General features: G+C 43.9%; 1 protein-coding gene and 1 long non-coding RNA gene across 9 annotated transcripts in view; one reads left to right on the forward strand and one right to left on the reverse strand.

Annotated features, from left to right (window-relative positions):
* FGF13 (fibroblast growth factor 13) overlaps positions 1 to 17672 on the forward strand; it is a 347500-nt gene that overhangs the window by 326877 nt on the left and 2951 nt on the right. The gene's annotated exons all lie outside the window — the stretch shown is intronic.
* The window catches only part of LOC142073248 (uncharacterized), a 218264-nt gene continuing 205250 nt past the window's right edge, over positions 4659 to 17672 (reverse strand). Inside the window, exon 5 of the long non-coding RNA XR_012670033.1 lies at positions 4659 to 9515. This is a non-coding gene — a long non-coding RNA (uncharacterized LOC142073248). The remainder of the gene's footprint in view (positions 9516 to 17672) is intronic.

Below are 17672 nucleotides of genomic sequence, written 5' to 3' on the forward strand. Positions count from 1 at the left end.
CCCGTCTTTCTTCCTAATAAATCATCGTGATTAACTATTTGTATTTCGGTCGCCCCAAGCTGTCCCAGCTGAGGTCAGGCCCCCATTGTGCTAGACGCACTACATCCCTAGAGTAAGACACGGTCCCTGCCCCCAAAGAGTTGACAATTTAAATAGACAAAGCACGCACACAGTGGGAGGAAGAAAGGATCATCGCCACCATTTTATAGAGGGGAAACTGAGGCATGGGACTGCTTTCTAAAGCAACTCTATTGAGATGACATAAGACATTTGCAGCAGAGGCAGGTTTTGAAGCAATGCTCAGGCTAGGGCCTTAAATGCAACCCCAGCTGTCCTTCTTATGGCTACGAGCAGCGTGGTGTAGTGGCTGGCGAACTAGACTGGGGGGTCTATTCCCAGCTCAGGCCTTGGCCAGTTGGGTGACCTTGGGCAAGTCATGTCACTGCTCTGTGCCTCAGTTTCCCCATCTGTAAAATGGGGGCAATGCTACCGATCTCCTTTGTAAAGTGCTAGATAAGCAAGGTCTTATTATTACTCTCAAAGGAAAGCGTGTAGTGGTGGTTCTAACTGCTACTCCTGAATTCCGAAATCAGGCAACAATTCAAATGCTTTCCTGGAGCAGTTACTGGATTGAATTTTAGCCCTTTTCTTTGCAACGGTAAAAGTGTTGAGCCTCTGCTTATAATTATAAGAAAGCACCTAGAGCTCAGCGGCTATGCTAATTTTTTTTTTTAAACATGCTTTTAACTCAGCAGCCATAAAACACATCAAATGCTAGATTAGAGCACCGAAGCCCACAGTGCCATCATTGGTCCTGGTATTATGACAGTGTCGATGCTGAGCGAGGGAAGGGGGTGTCTGTAAGGAGAAGCTTGGTCGAGGCAGCATCAGTGCCCACCTGGGTGGGGGAAATGGGGGGGGGAGGGTGCTCATCCGTGTTAACAAAGCTAAAACTCAAAGTTTATTTTCTGAGTTATTCTCATTAGCCGAGGAACAGGCGAAGCAGCCATCACAGGCTTGCCTGAGTCGCTTTCAAATTTTCAATCTGAAAGATTAATTGTCAGCCATGTGCTTAGGGATTGTAATAGGACATGCTGGGCACTGCAAATTTACTCCTGCCTGGGTGGTTTTCACTGTGCTGCTGTTGTGACTGCAGAGAGAAAGTAGGGCATTTTGCTGGTGTTATAACAAAGCATCCTCCTCCCGCCCACCTACTGTTCTGCTGGGAGACTCTGGCACTGATGTCAGCGGGCGAGAGGAGGACCGCGTCACAGGGAGAACTTCCCGGGGTGTAGTGACGCAGGGGTGGCAGAAGCTGCCTACCAGTGTGGGGGGGGGTGGCGGTGTGGCCCCCCCCACCCCTGCAGCACCCTGCCCCGAGGTCTCACCCCCGTGCCACCCCTTCTTCCCGAGCTCCTGCCTTTGAGGCCCCACCCCCCACACCGCCCCTTCCTACAAGGCCCTGCTTCTGCTTTGTCTCTTCCCCGCAAGGCCCTGTCCCCTCCCCCACATCGCTCGTCCTTACCACCAGTAAAAAGTGGGAGGGCTGTGGTCCCCTGCCCTCCCCCCTTTCCAGCACCCCTGTTACAATGCCACCCCCCCACACACAATTCCCCTCCTGCCCACTAGCGTAGGAGTTATGAATGGGGCACTGATTCCCAGATACACTGGCTGGGCCCAAGGGGATGCTGGGGTAACCGAGAGCAGCCTTTTCTAAGGCTGTTGTAAGCTGTGCCATGGGCAAGGATGAGCACAGGACCAGGAAAGTGTAAAAGCAACACGGCCCCCAGCCCTCCCATGATGTTGTCAGTTGTGACAGAGAGTGGTGGAGCGACCTCGTTTTTGTGCAGACTAACCCCCAGCTGCAGCCCTGCTCAGCACGAACCGCAGCACGGCCGGCTTTCCCTAGCGCTAACAGCAACGTAAACACCTCCAACAGCCATTGTGAAAAAGGCTCTGGGGACAGGCGTGCTGCTTCGCCCCTTCCCCAGCTAGGTCGTCCCTTCCCTAGCTGGTCACGCCGTTCCACAGACATCCCCCCCGAGTCGGGCGAGGGTTTGAGCAAACAGATTCTCTTTAAGCCAGAATCACCCTCTTGCTCTAATCACAGGTGCAGGCGGCACTGTCTTCAAAAGCTGCTCTTTCTGCGCGTCTTGTGACACGTGGATAAGCAAAAGTGACACCCACGGGTGAGCTCGGAGACGGTCAACGGCAGAGAGGGGGAGTAGCACTGCCTACACCAACGGGCTCGAGCCTCGGCCCAGTGGACTCCTCAGCTGAGTTAGGCTCGCAGGATCCCTACACGTGCACGCGGAGAGCTGGGAGCTGAAGAAACTAGCCAACTGAGGGGGGGCAGGCGGGGAGTCACCTAACCTAGCCGGTAGGCAATGCTGATGAAAGAGTCAGGGCCTATGCTCCACCCCTCAAAGGGACATAGGCTCGGGCGTAAGAGCTGTGAACCCTCCAGTGGCTAAGCTGGGCCAGCCCTTTCTGGCAAATAAAGAGAAAGACAAGCAGGTGCTACCACCTGACACCCATTAGCCCACTGGTCAGCGCATGCACTGAGATGTAAAGCCTCACGCTGCCCCATTCGGAGTTGGGATGCTAGGATTAGATTTAAATATTATGTGGAGGTGTAACCCCTGCCTGCTTGGTTGGCGCCCTGTCCCCCTCCAGTGGCACCTCGCCCGGCTGGAGATAGCTGAGGCTGTAGCAGACTCACTGAAGAGGCATGTGGCTTTTAGATCGTGCAGTAGAGGCTCATGCACGAAGCTCCAGAGGTCCCAGGTTCAATCCCGCCTGCCAACAACTGGGGTCTGTTGATGTTTCACAGGGAGTGGAACCTGGCTGTCCCAGAAGAATGTGCTAACAGGCGTTCTTCCTCTCGATCTGGCCACAGGAATATTTCACTTCAACAGGCAATATTGAGAGCGACCCACCCCAGAATACCATATAGTAGCCCACTGATTAGAGCACTCACCTGAAATGTGGCTCCAAATAGGGCAGAGTCGGGATTTGAACCTGGGTCTCGGGTGAGTGCTCTAACCCCTGGGCTGTTGGGCTTTCAGGGAAGCTGTAGCACCCAGTTTTGTGCACCCTTAGCCTTGGTGGCCGTAGCCTCACAGGCAACATAGGAAGGAGGAGGAATTGTGTATTTAGGTGCCTAACATAGCAGCCAGGTGCCTAAATCTCGGTGGGGCTGTAAACGCCCACAGCTGTGAACAGTAACCTTTCACAGCAGCCACACACACACACAAAGATGAAGTGGGTACAAACTTAGCACCAATTAGCAACCATGTTAAAAGAAATAACATATAAGAAGAAAAACCAGTTCTGATCATTAGCTCTCAATCTGTGAGCCAGCAGGACACTGCAGCCTGTACTAACCGTATGCTGCAGACGAGATCTGTTGGGAACCCTATTAAGGAGGAACATAGTAACATCTCAGTGTCTCCAGGGCACGTATTCTTGTTGCAAGGTCATCGTGGGATAAATAAGGGCACAGCCTCCATAAGTCGTGCAGCTGAATAAGACACTCATGCTGCCTCCCACCTGGCTCTGCCCAGAGAAGGCATGGTTGATTGTGGCACCAGGATTTTTAACCTGGCTCATTAATGTGCCCCCCTCACCAAGTGGCTATGCAAAGCAAGAGATCAAGGAGATTGCTGTTCAACAGCCAGCTTTTATTAGGGAAGAACAATAAACCGTAGGTCCTATTCAAAGCACTGGGGGCTAAAAATTCATCAGGACGACCAGGACTGTGGATCGCAAACAGAGGGCTACAGTACGGATGGCCTATGTGCAGGAAGCAGGGAGAGACAAGCTAGTCAGTGGAGCAGCCAGCCACACTGGAAATCCCAGCAGTGAAGCTTGCCCCTTATGGCACTGTCTGGCACTCACTGCTGGCCATGGCCACCCCTGGTTGTGTCCAGAGTTGGCAGCAGGGGAAAGAGAATGCGCTCTGTGCCAGCATGACGCTCTCTCCCTGGGCTCCAGGGAGGTCGAGGAGGCAATGTTTCTGCCTGGGGGGGGGGGGGGGCAGCCACAACCCCAGCTCCTAGCCCTGTCCCCAGCCTAGGTGCAGCTCCTGGCCCTGGTCCCACGCCCAGCTGTGGCCCCAGCCTCAGCCCCTCTCCCAGCCCTGGCTCTGGGGGGAAGGGAGGGGCTAGGAAGGGGTAATGGGGTGGGGGGGTGACCCTCAAAAATTTGGCATCAGGCAAAGTACCTGCCAGAGCCCCGAGGCAATGGTGCAGCTCCGCACTGTACCCTACGTTGGGCCATGCCTTCTAGGCGTCAGCAGAGCCTGGCACACAGCGATTACACTCTACAGGAAGCTGGTGGTAGCTGCCAATGGGGAAGCAAAGGAGGTTGCAGCCTTTAGCCAAAAGGGCAGCTGTAGGTCTAAACTGAAAGCAAGACTTGGTGACTGCTTCTTAACGTGCTTCCCAGCCCACGTGTGAGTGTTGTAATAGAAATTGTCCTTGTCATTGGCCAACATGTTTTTCCCCCCATCCATTCAATTACAGATTGATTCACAACAGCTTTCTACAGCAAAAGCCGTAATGGCATCTCCCCCAAGCCATTTCCCAAGGAAAAGGCCACAGCTGGCATGGCAAAACAGAGCTCTCTAAAAAGAACCATCAGAAAAGGCTACTTAATTGGTCAAGAAAAGCAAGGCGCAATTCGGGATACCTTTATTATCAGTTCACATTTAGACTCTAGTGGCTCCTAAACACCAATCAGGATGGGGAATCATTCTGCTAGATGCTGTACAAGCGCACAGTAAATAGCTTCTGTCCCAAGGAGTTTACAGTCCAAAAGGCTCTAACTCCTTTTGGGGTTCATGCGATCTGAATTAGCAACATTCTCTATCCATGATCACCTTGACCATTAGAACAGCTAACACTTGTCTAATGGGGCTGTAGTATTTGCACAGGAATCCTGCACCAAACTCTGCTCCCAGCTAAACACATACGCACGTCCCCTTGAAATGAATGGGGCTTGTATATGTGGTTAACTGGGAGCAGACTTCGTTAGATATGGGTGTTTCCAACTTGCATTTCATTTTAATTTAAATTTGTGGAACGTTTTAGAAGGACTGTGCAAAAAATATGTGTTTTAGCGATTTGACAGCAAAAGGATTTCAATTTTACACTACTTGGAATCTGATTGCAACTTGTGGCAGGATAATATTTAGGTTATAAAGCATTCGCTCAGTTTGCTGTGCCAGCTTGATAAAGACTCTTTCATTTGCCTTTGGAGTCTTTTATCTCTTTGGTTTGGCACATGGACTGATCAAAAGATCAGAAATACCATAAAACTGATAAAATATATTTATTAGTGAGACATGCACACCTTAAAAGATATCAACCTTTCTATAAATGATCAGTATGCGGCAAGAAAGCAAACAATGTAATATGAGCATAGGAAAGTGACAGAGAATGACTGTGAAGGTATTATAACCCCGTTATGAAGGGACGGTACACACTCTTCATGAACTCTGTGGCTGGTGCTCTAAAAGATACAGAAAAAATGGAAAGGGTTCAGTGACAGGCAATGAAAACACTCTGAGGTACATAGAGCCTTCCATATGAGGACAGACCTAAAACAATTAGTATGCTTAGTTTTGAGGAGAGATGAATAAGAAGAGCCAAGATAGAAGTGATAGAGAAAGAATGGCACAGAGAAGGTAAGCCAGGTGCTCCTATTTGCTCTCTCTGATAATACAGAAAGAAAGGGTACTGAGTCACCAGTTAAACTCTATTAGTATTACTCTGCACTATTCAGAAGGCAGACTGGATGCCCAGTTCAGGAGAGCAATTTGCTGTCTTCATTTAATGCTGCTTAGCCCTCTGTGGGGTGGTTTCTGCTAAATGATCTCCTAAGAAAAGAGGACAGCAGAGATAATTCCCAAAGGAAGAAAAGTTTTTAACCTATAACTGGAGTATGTTGCTTCAAGAAAGCCACATTCCCCCATCCCACCACTTCGGAGGTCTTTTCATGCTCTCGGGTTGGAAAGGAATTGATGAGTGCTATGTCGTATTCCATATCCCCTGCATGAAATGTTTGATCTAGGAGAGGATAAGCAACTTCAGCAGTCATTGCAGTCTGGATGGCTTCCAGCCTGCTATATCAAGGGCATGTTTTTCACAAGATGATCTGTGGATCTTCTGCTGTGTATTCATGAGGCCTCAGCTGGATGCCACGCTTTAGGAGAGAGGTGGACAAATTGAAGAGAGTCCAGAGAAGAGCAACAAAAAGGAAAAAACGTTTTAAAAACCTGACCTATTTAGGGAAGGTTAAAAAAAAAACACTGGGCATGTTTAGTTACGAAAAAAGAAGACGCAGGAGGGACCTGGTAACAGTCTTCCAATATGTTCAGGGCTGTTATAAAGAGAGTGGTGATCAGTTGTTCTCCATGTCTGCTGAAGGTAGGACAAGAAGTGATGGGCTTAATCTGCAGCAAGGAAGATTTAGGTTAGGAAAACCAACTATGAGGATAGTTAAATTCTGGAATAGGCTTCCAATAGTGGCTGTGGAATCTCCACCCTCGGAAGTTTTTAACAACAGGTTGGACAAATGCCTCTCGAAAACGACCTAGCTTTACTTGGTCCTGTTTCAATGCAGGGGGCTGGACTAGCTGACCTTTCGAGGTCCCTTCCAGCTCTATAGTTCTATGATCCCACATGTCCACCTGATTTCATAGTAATTTTAAACTTTCCATATGCAGGACACACTTTTCAGCAGTCCCAGCTTTTGATTACCAAGAGAGACAGATCTTGCTCATCCTACTCACATGAGTAGATTCACTGGCTTCAATTGGTGTAGTGTACCATGACACAGAAGAATACTTTGATTATTGTCTTGTGGCTTAACATTTTGGAAAGATATCCAGAAAGTTAACCTATATGATAAAATCCCAGAAAACATAACTACTCCATGTGGAGATCTATCATCAGAGTCTTACAAGAATGTCCTTTAGAGCCTTTGAAAGCAGTAATGTTACAATTTTAAGTATGAAATCATGAAGATTAGATATGGAAAAACCTATTGGTCAGCTAAGCCTTTCCCTGTCAATGTCAGGATTACACCATGCAGCAAATGCTTTTAGTTTTTTCTCTAGCTCAGCCCACATTTTCCTTTGGCCGATATCATTCTGTCACGCTTAGCTAAATGCTTTGCACCATCTGCAATTCTTCTTCTTTTTAGTGTTTATACCCTTCAAATGACTGCAGAACTACCAGCATTTATTGCTTAATGAAACTTTCCTGAGCTTTACAAAACACACAGTGCTTTAGAGTCTTCCTTTTATCTTAAAAGGATATTACATTTTCACTCCAATTTTAAAGTAAGACTGGAAATCTTTATGCCCTTAAGCCATTGAAATCAAACAGGAGAGACATGTATGTTAGAAGGGCATTAAAATATTTATAGGGGCTAGACCATTCAAGAAATGTTGACTCTCCTCTACTCTCCCTCAGCCAGGAAATGGGGATGTTTACTTTTATCACACCAGTGCAGAAGCATACAAGCGGTAACACAAATCTTCTCCCTTTCTTACTCATGCTGAGTAAACTAGCAGTACGGCAACTCTGGCTTAGGAAAGGGACTCATGTTTGACATCTGCGAGGTGGTCTCTTGGGAATCCTGCAAAACATTTAAATCACATTACGGCTCCTCTCCAATGGGATTCATTTCCTCTGCAGTTATGAGAGGAGCATTTCCCTTCCTCATGTATTATATGCTAATTCGCTCACCTCCAATTAGGCATGGCTTTCATAAATCAGCACATTTCAAGGTGAGGAATAAACTAAAAGACAATGGAACAACAACAACAGGGCATGTGAAGTATCTATCATGGATAAATTTCAAAGCTGCTTACAAACATAAATTAAGCTTCATGACATTCCTTTGAGAAAATTATTATTATTATACCCATTTCACAGATGCAGTAAGACAAGCAACGAGGTGAAGGGCAAGATTGTTAAAGGTAGTTAGGTGCCCAGCTCCCAGTGAAATCAATGGGAGTTGAGAGCCTAAATACCATTAAAAATCTGGCCCAAAGTTACTTGCCCAAGTTTTCACAGTGAGTCAGAGGCAAGGCTAGAAAAAGATTTCAGGATTCTTAGAGCTGTGCAAAGCTCTGAATTTTGATTAATATACTTTGTTTCAGCTCACCCTCTGAATTTTTATTTTATTGGGGGGGGGGGGAGCGGGTTGATTGAATATTTGACTTTGTACAAAGGAACACTGTCAAGTAAATAATTACCAGGGCTTTCTTATAGATCCAAAGATACCTAACAAAACCACGAAATCTCACTGCTGGAGCACAGATATATAGTTTGTAGCTCTGACACAACACATTTTTCCCTTTCCCCAACCACACTTGAATGGATTTACGTACTCTGATTTATTGCTTTGTTTGCAGTTTTCTGCATATCCCACTAGTACTGGATGTTTATTATGCAAATAAAAAAGATCCTCATGCTATGAAAGAATGCCCTGTAAAGACATGCTGCCTAAATTACTTCTGTGCCCAATTGCTGCTTATTTATTAATTAAATATCGTAGGTCGTTTCACATATCTCCAGTACACACGTCTTACAGAGCTCTAGGACGTTCCTTTTCTTCTGCTGACCAGCAGAGGTGAAATCTCGCTCATCTTTTCTTACAATCCATCCCCTGCATCATTTTGGTTACTTCCCACTGCACTTTTTCAGTCTTAGCAACTAAGCCTTTCCTATAACAAGGACAGTAGAATTGCACACTGTATTTTAAGAATGGGATTCGCAGCAGTGCTCAGTATAGGCCTATATCTGCTCCCATGAAATCAATGGGAGTTTTACCATGTCATTTAACGTTTTGCATGGCACTTAGTCAAGTTCACATTTGCAGTGTTATTCCTGATGTCTTGTGAAAACAACACAGCCAGCCACACTCTGCTGCTTTTCAGTGGATATCACTATAGGGTCAGTTAGGAAATCCCTCTATGGCCCCAAACCTGCAAAGACTGACACACATACTTAACTTCATGCACTGTGAGTAGCTGCACTGAAATCACTTGGGCAACTTACAGTAGGTAAAATTAAGCAGAGCGCACAAGTCTTTGGAGGATTGGGACCTAGCTATACCTGCAGTCTTGATTGAGACCAAATTCTTTTAAAGAAGGAGCTTCTATCCCTGTAGCTAACAGGTCCATGTTGGCTTCACAGACTATAGAAATTTCTTCACAGAGTTTTTTTCATGCTGATGATCCAGAAGCTGTTGTTATTTCTGATACCTTGCAAGTTGAAGTCTTCACATTTTGTGCTGTTGATATTTCACACGCTACTGGGTGATGATGCAGAGGATACACTCTGGAAGGCCACATGCCAAAGATGAAGAAAATCCATCTCTGTTAATAAAAGGCGGAACTGCTGGTGCAGAAAAATCGCCAAAGTAGCAGCAGTGTAGCTTGAAAGGAGTCCTTCGGAAATTCACGATGATAGAATGAAATCCTAGTTTGCATCAACGTGCTGAAAGAAATTAGGAAACAGAGAAATGAAAAGTTGGGATTTTGTTTAAAGTGGATAAAATAAAGGCTACATCCCATAAGGATACCACATCGTTGTTCTCATGGAATCTGTAATTATGCACCCCACATTTAAGAGCATTTCCTGATCCATTCATCTGAATTAGTATATCTGAATCATTTGTGTCCATGCCATTGCATCCTTTTGAATCCAAATTCTGACCATTCTGATGAACTGCTCCATGGAATATTATCATGCAATTACAGCCCAGGTTTGCTTAATAAATACCAACTTTGAGACGGTTAGATTTTGAATGATCCACATTTTTTACTCCTTAATTTGTTGGGTTAGTTCCTCTGCAGGTGGGACTAACACAAAACACATGGTGATGACAGCCATGGGATAAATTCCATATATCATACATCTTTGATAAGCTCATTTGTAGTCTGCCTACTAACCCATCTCTGCTGCGATCTAGTATAATATGACAAAGATTTGAATAGCTTTAAACAGCCACCTTAAAAAAGGGGCGATTCCCTTCTGCTCCCTGTATGTGGGTGGAATTCCCTACCCCTTAAATTATCCTTGGTTGAGGATCAGGATGGTTAATATTTAAATCCTGGATCAATTATTGGGTTCAAGGTCTGATACCCCAGGTATCTGGGCTAGAAGCAGGAGATTTTACACCATTAGAACAGGAAGATTTCCAGCTTTGCATTGGTATAGTAACTTCCACCTCAGGTAGGTATTCAAAAACTGGACCTTAGAATTTGGTATTGGGGAAAAATCATTTTTGATTTTTCCATAAGTAATTATTTATTACTTTTCTCTCCCTTGGTAATCTGTTCAGTTATCTGCTTGGAATAATGTGGCCATTCCAACTTCATACTACTGAAGTCTTTATACCAAATGATCATATTAGATTCCTTCTTTTTTAATTGTCCATAGATATATATTTTGAATGCAGATGTAATTCTTTTTATGCAAGAACATTTCAGGAGTTCAGCTGATTAGATCAAAACCAAGCAGAAGTTCCTGACAATTTATCTTCTTGCTTACTAAAGCAAGTCTGAGTTGTGACCGGAATTAATCAGTTTCCTTAAAGCTATTTTGTCTTTTTATTTGGTACAAAATATTTTTGCATATATATTGCCCTATATGCTATTAACTTCTAGGCAAACCAGGTGACTATGTCACACAACTCTCTTTTTTGTTTTTATCCTAGGCATTTATAAATACACAATTCATGAATGCAAAATATTTTCACATTCTGCTGTGGGCTTCCTTCCAGAAAAGCTGAAAGAAAAAAAATGGATTATTATCATCATCATCCACACATATACTAAGTTAAATCTCAAGATCTAATCCTGCAACACTTCTTTGCATGGATAAATCGTCAGTAGGATCACTCATATGAGTAAGGGCTGGACTGGGGCCTCAGTTTGTTACTGTCAGAAAGAGACAAATTCTATCATATCTGCAACTTTTAGATTTCCCTTGTGCATGCTTCATTCCACAATTTCTAGAGACTTTTTTGAGATGCTACTCCTTGGATAACAGCAAGAAACTTTCTGTCACCCTCACTGGTAAATAAATGTGTGGTTAACAAAGGGAATATTTGTCTCATCAGTACACACTGACGTCTGGAAGTTTGTGAACTTTTGTAGGTTATCAGTGATGTTTCTGCATCAGATTTTTGACTTGAGCTTTTGTCTCATTGTTGGGAGAAGGAAACAGACGCCTGAAAATTACAATTTCAGTCCTATTATAAAGAACACAATGAATGTATACTCTTCAGGGTTCTAACTTCAGGCAGAAACTCATTTGTGAAAAGCCCATTTGAATACGAGAACCGGTAGTGGGTTACCACTTAGCACTTCCTTCTGTCCACCGTTCTTTGCAGTATAATTCCACCATCTCCCTGCTTTGTATCAGCCACCCACACTACTGTGGAAGAAGCAGCTTCCCCAAATATGCAATGCAATGTACAACCAGCCACTTTGGGATGTTAAAAGGTGAAGCAAGCCACAGTTTGTCCTCTCCCAACAAGACAAAATACTTTGTCCACCTGGCACTATTTAAATTGGATGTCACCTGCAGTCATTAGGTATTTCTCATGCAGCTAGAGGACTGCAGCCCTGAAGTCTTTATGGGAAGGGGACTTTTTAAACCATGTTCACATTGACCAAGAATGCTGGACTCCAGACACTAAACTCCCACAGGAACTATAGGACCATCACAAACCTCACCAGCTTCACTCCAAGTACAAGGTGCACTTCTTTGATCTGCCTTCAATATTAACACACAGCAGTGTGTATGGTTTTTTTTTAAATGCAAAAAATCCACACCTTCAACCAAACCAAAACACTGTAGGAACCACACACAACTCTCCTCCTGGGGAGGGGATGAGAGAGAAAACAAACCACACATGACCCAAATGTTAATCGTGGCTGGGAGGCGCTCGGACACTACAGTGAGGAAAGCAGTTTAAGAACCTATACAGGAAAGAATTCCTTCACTACTGTTACTTACAGAGAGACAATCCACCTCTTCTGGATGCTGGGTGTAAAATTCCCAGTGACCGTCCATGGGAAATCTATTCCTGTATGTGTTTTGAATTAATGTACAGAACATGCAGTTTCATGTTGTATTCCTTTCAGAGACATTCATTTTTTCTGTTATATCAGCAGCAGCTGAAACTGATTAGCAAAAACAGCGAAGAAAGAGAAGTGTTTTTGTGATCATTTATCCCACGTATTTGCTGTCTTGCACATTGTGTATGGTTGTGCCAAGACATCATAGGCTCCTAATCCTAACGGATGCCAATGACAAACCTATTGATTTCAGTAGGAAAGGGCCCAATCTGAATCAAGGAATTCCATATGAATTCTTCATATCACTTTAACTTGCTTTTCTTCACTGCAGTACACAAAAAAAAATTAACCAACAAAAACAGTGTGTGCTAGCTGCCCCGAAACATATCTATCAAAATACATTTGTCAAGGGGCCCGTCCATTATTGCAAGACTGGTTTTAGACTCATTGACTTTAAGGTCAGAAGGGACCATCGTGATCATCTAGTCTGACTCCGGCACATTGCAGGCCACAGAATGTTACCCACCCACTCCTGAAATAGATCCCTAACTTCTGGCTGAGTTACTGCAGTCCTCAAATCATGATTGAAAGACTTCATGTTACAGAGAATTCACCATTTACACTAGTTTAAACCTGCAAGTGATCCATGTCCCATGCAACAGAGGAAGGCAAAAACCCCACAGGGTCTCTGCCAATCTGACCTGGGGGGAGATTCCTTCCCGACCCAAATATGGTGATCAGTTCAACCCTGAGCATGTGGGCAAGACCCACCAGCCAGACACCTGGGAAAGATTTGCTGAAAGTTAAATGATTGGCTAGATTGGGGTGCAAGACCGTAAATTACTGGGGAGGGGGGGTTATCAGTGATGGTATTTTCTTTAATTGCTCTGTTGCTAAATATTTCTAGCCTTGTGTTGTACCAATAAAACACCTGCTTGTGAGAAACACAGCTATTTAGCATTCCTACTGCAAAGATTCCCCTTTTGTTTTTTAAGCGGGCAGGAAGATTTTATGTATTATTAATTAATAAACTGAATTGATGGAAATAAATACTTGTAAAAAATAAACGGTGTTAAATGCACCACTTTGCGTTCCTGAAATAACACACCATTTCTGCTGCCACAAACTGCATACAAGGCATCAGATAGATGTTTAAAAAGACAAAAGACATTCAGAATGCGTGTCTCGTCTTTTAGAAGCTAGGGCCACATGCGAAGAAAGAATAGCAGTTAGTCAAGCCAGAGAAGCATGACTGAATGCCAAAATAGTCAATTAAATTAGGTGCCTTCCCCCCCCCCCCCCAAAAAAAAGCTGGAAAAAACAATGAAAAGAAAACTGATGTGGTAGCCCAGCATGTGAGGGAGAAGATTAGACATGGTGGAGCTCTGGAGGGACTGTCTTTTAATTGTGTGTGATGCCGTTCACCTTCAAAAACATCACACCCATGTTAATGGCCACTGAGTTTCTGGATGAGCCAGGTAAAGGGATTGCCTCCTGTGAGTGGGGGAGGAATTACCATGGCATTGTACCATCAGACCAGTGTGCGGCGTCAAAGGGATGTCTGGCATTAACAGGGCTCTCTGCTGATCATCGTGCCAAGCACAGCTTGTTACCGGAGCAACAAAGCCAAGAAAAATCAAGGGTGAAAGAGGCTTTTTGGAATGTTTTCCTTTCTATTTCCACGCTTTATCCTCTGTCACACCAGACAAAGTGCTGGGAGTATATCAGTCCTTACTGCAGTCTTTTGACGAATCCTGTGGTGAGAATGTCACACACTTAATCTGGGGAGGAGGGAGAGATACCTGCTTCCTTGTTACGGCCAAGTGTAGCCACTCCATGTGAAAGCAGTGCACTCTGAAGTCAATTGGCTTCTTGAGAGAGGGAGAGAGCATGCAAATGTTGTGGTTTCACTTCCTAATCTGAACCTCCATCACTGAATACAGCAAGCCTTTTGTAAACAGCTGCAAATTACTGTATATAAGCCATAATCATTCAGTGGCACACTGTTGTTTTCTGTTTTACTGCTCTTAATTGGATGATATACTCACAATATTCCTTATTAACACAGTGAGCGAGGGGCAGAGTAATGAGGTAGAAGTGTTTTATTTAGAAATCATATAAAATACGGTGACTGTCCCCCTTTGATACTGATTGAAGCTGACTGTCAATTAACTAATTAACATGAAGGAACAGGGATAACATTGCTTGCTATGCACTTTTTGTTAAAGCGACTGCCAATCAGTTGGGTTTGAATTCTGTTTCTTCGCCTGCACAAAGACACGGGGGTGAAAAGATGTAATACAAATCTGTAAAGGAATGTTAAAATAGGAATGTTAAAATGTTAAAAATTCTTTCTCCGAAAGGAATATTCAGGAAACTGGGTCCAGCTCTGACTCATTTAATTTAAGCCTCTCACTCCCTATGATTTTTTGCAATCAAAATTACTCTCAAGATACTTTTACAATTTATTTCTTGCTTGTGTTTACTATAGTACTGACATAATTAAAGTCAAATCCTTATGCACATGAATAACTCTGTTGAAGCCAATGAGATAACATATATAAGGAAGGCAAGCAAGATTAAACTCGGAAATTTTAGGAAAAATACAGTGGCATTTTGCAATAGCCATCACTACTACATTTAAAATTGCATTAGTGTTTCTATTATAAACCCCTTGCTTTAAGGGATTTATAACTCCAGAGGAAACACCTCATGGGTTGAGACTTGGCATATAGGTTTGTTGCTTGAGAGCTGTTTTAAAAAAACATGCATCATTTGCAGTTTACTCAAAATTCCTACTGATTTCATTAGAACCTTACAAATGTTTTTGTCTTTTAAACAGAAATGTCCTAGCTCATCAATTTATAATTTTGATTATCCTGTGAGTTCTAAAATATGTCCAACGATGCTAGGGACTAACGGGCCACTAGGTTGCATTGAGGAGTGATTTAAAAAAACAAAATCAAACAACCCCTTTATTTCATAGGGTAAAATCCTGGCCCTATTGAAGTCAATGCGAGTTTTCCCATTGACTTCAATGGGTCAAGGATTTCATCCATAGTTTCTACTCCCATATGCTTCAGGGAAGTTATTTTCCCCTGTATAGTTCTTTGTTTAAGAATACTGTTAAAAAACAAAGGAAATTAATGCACAAAAATGTGACAACTAAAAAAAAGTATCTAAATTTTAAAGGACGATAGATATTTTGCTATAACCTAGGTGAAAAGAATTTGCATTTGTGAAGCATGTATTTATGCGTGAAGAGATGGAAAAAACAAACACTGTTGCTTTTCCACCAACATGCAAATGACCTATAACAACAAATCCTAGATGTTGGCGGCTGGTAAATCAGTGACTTGTTTCTCTGGAAAAGATCGAAGGAGCCAATGGTAGGCTTGCAGTGGAATCGGCTCATAAACCTGGCAAAGGCTGTGGGAAATGGTTTACTGTTTTGTTTTTAAACTTGCTGTGTTGACTTTAGGATGCATATTGTGAATATGCTGCTGTTAATGTGGAACTTAGGTATTGTTTACAACTACAGCAGGACTCTTAGTTTTGAGCCTAGTCATCTCTTACAATAGCTACAATGATGCATGTGGGCGGTCAACACTGAAAGAAAGTGTGCCCCTTCTCATTGATTCAGCCTTGGACATGCTAATTAATACTGTATGTAAAACTAACGATCATATCACTTATTTTGTTTTGGGAAAAAATATTGAATCATGCCTTTTTGTTTGCATAAGGTCTAATCCTGCACCCCTCAACTTAAAAGTGTTCTCAGTGATGCAATTCAAGGCTTTACTTTGCAAGTTTTACTTTCCCACCTGTATCTTTGTTCTCATTATTCTCAGAGACTGGAGTGAGTGTGGGGGTGGGGGTGGGGGTGGGGGTGGGGGGGTGTATTTTTTACACACACCCCCAAACACACGCCCAGTCACAGAGAGCCAGACTGGGTAGATATAGATTTAAGCTAAAGTTCATAAGCTTGGCTGATCCCCCCACTACTTCATGCTGGGGCTGCTCAGCACCTCCGAGAATAAGGCCACTTATTTATGTGACCACAATGTGGAGTTAGGAGTCTAGGGTTGTGTGTCTCACTGTGAAAAGTCTCAGCCTTAAATTGAAAACACGAAGCCTGTAAATGTTTTCTTTTATACTTGTTTTGGAAGTTACTTTCTTCATGTTAGCTCGGTGCCCGTCGTTGCCCGTGCGCCGAAGCGGCGTGGAGGGCGGTCCCAGCGACCGGGGCAGACTGCACGGGCGGGCAGCTCTTGCTGCTGTCATCATCTATCACCGTATACTAGAGCTGGTCAAAAAATGTCACGTTTCACAAAAATGTTGAAATTTTTTGGCTGTCTCAAAATTTCTAATTTTTCAACAAAAAATTAAAATAAAAAACCCCCTTTTTAGGTAGTTGCTATAAGTTATTTTCTTTCCTCCCCCACTTCCTCTCCCCCCTCCATTTACTCTCCCCCCCCTTCCATTTTGCCTTGGGAAAAGGGAGAGAAAGGAAGAGGAGGGGTACACACAATAATTGTGTGTGGGGGGGGGGGTTGGGTCAAAAATATAAAATCAAAGAATTTAGAAAAGAAAATGTCTATGAAAATGTTTGTTTGAAAGATGACCAATTTTGATTAAAAAATAAAAAATAAAAGCTTTTTGCACAAAAAAATGCTGGCCTGCTCTACGCTGCTGACACACAGTGACTCCTGCTGGGAAAGTTGTACAGGGATGGCCTCGGGCCCAGCCGCCCCTCACTCTCTTGCCCTCCCTAGCCTTTTGTATGACATGGGCAGAGGGCAGGCTGATGGGCAGCTCTGCTGTTGCTGGGGAGCAGACTGCAAACTGATACCTGGCTAGAGGTTTATTATTATTTGCTGACCTTCCATCATCTCCTGAGGCAGTTAGCGGGTGTCCAGTGCACTGAAGAGGCAGGGCTCTGTGCTGGCAGGCAGCCCCGCTGCTCAAGGCATCAGCATGCATGAGGAGAGCTCCGCCCCAGAAGCGAGGAGAGGGCCTAGGACACAATGACCATGCAGACAGATGCAAACAGTGTATTTATCTTTGAAAGCTCAGCTGCCAGTTTCCAGTGCAATTCCTTGTTATTACTCTTTGGCCTCCAGTGCCAACAAGACGTTAACTGACTCAGCCAGAATTACAGGACGAGAGTCAGTCACTCAGCCAGGATTACAAACTAGGCAACTCCGGTCTTGCTCATTACTTTAACCATTAGCCCACATCATTCCTTTCAAAGCGGTGAAGTTGCTTCATCTTTAACCCTGGCCATTGTAACTAGGTGTTGCATGGTTCTCAGATCAGAGCCTGAGCTCACATACTAATTTTCCAATAGCTATCGCAAGCTTCAAGGACAATCAGCATGTAATATGCTGGTGCTCATCAACGGGTATAAATAATTTAGACAATGAGGTAGTTGCTATAAGCTAATTTAATAATATCAAGTGGTTGGTAAGAGAGCAATTTACTCACTGCGCCCTTGCTTGGAATTTTTACTGGACATTTCTCCTTTTAACACGCAGTAGTTCACCACTGGTTTATATTGCCATTG

The sequence above is a fragment of the Caretta caretta genome, chromosome 9, assembly GCF_965140235.1.
Source record: "Caretta caretta isolate rCarCar2 chromosome 9, rCarCar1.hap1, whole genome shotgun sequence".
NCBI lineage: Eukaryota > Metazoa > Chordata > Testudines > Cheloniidae > Caretta > Caretta caretta.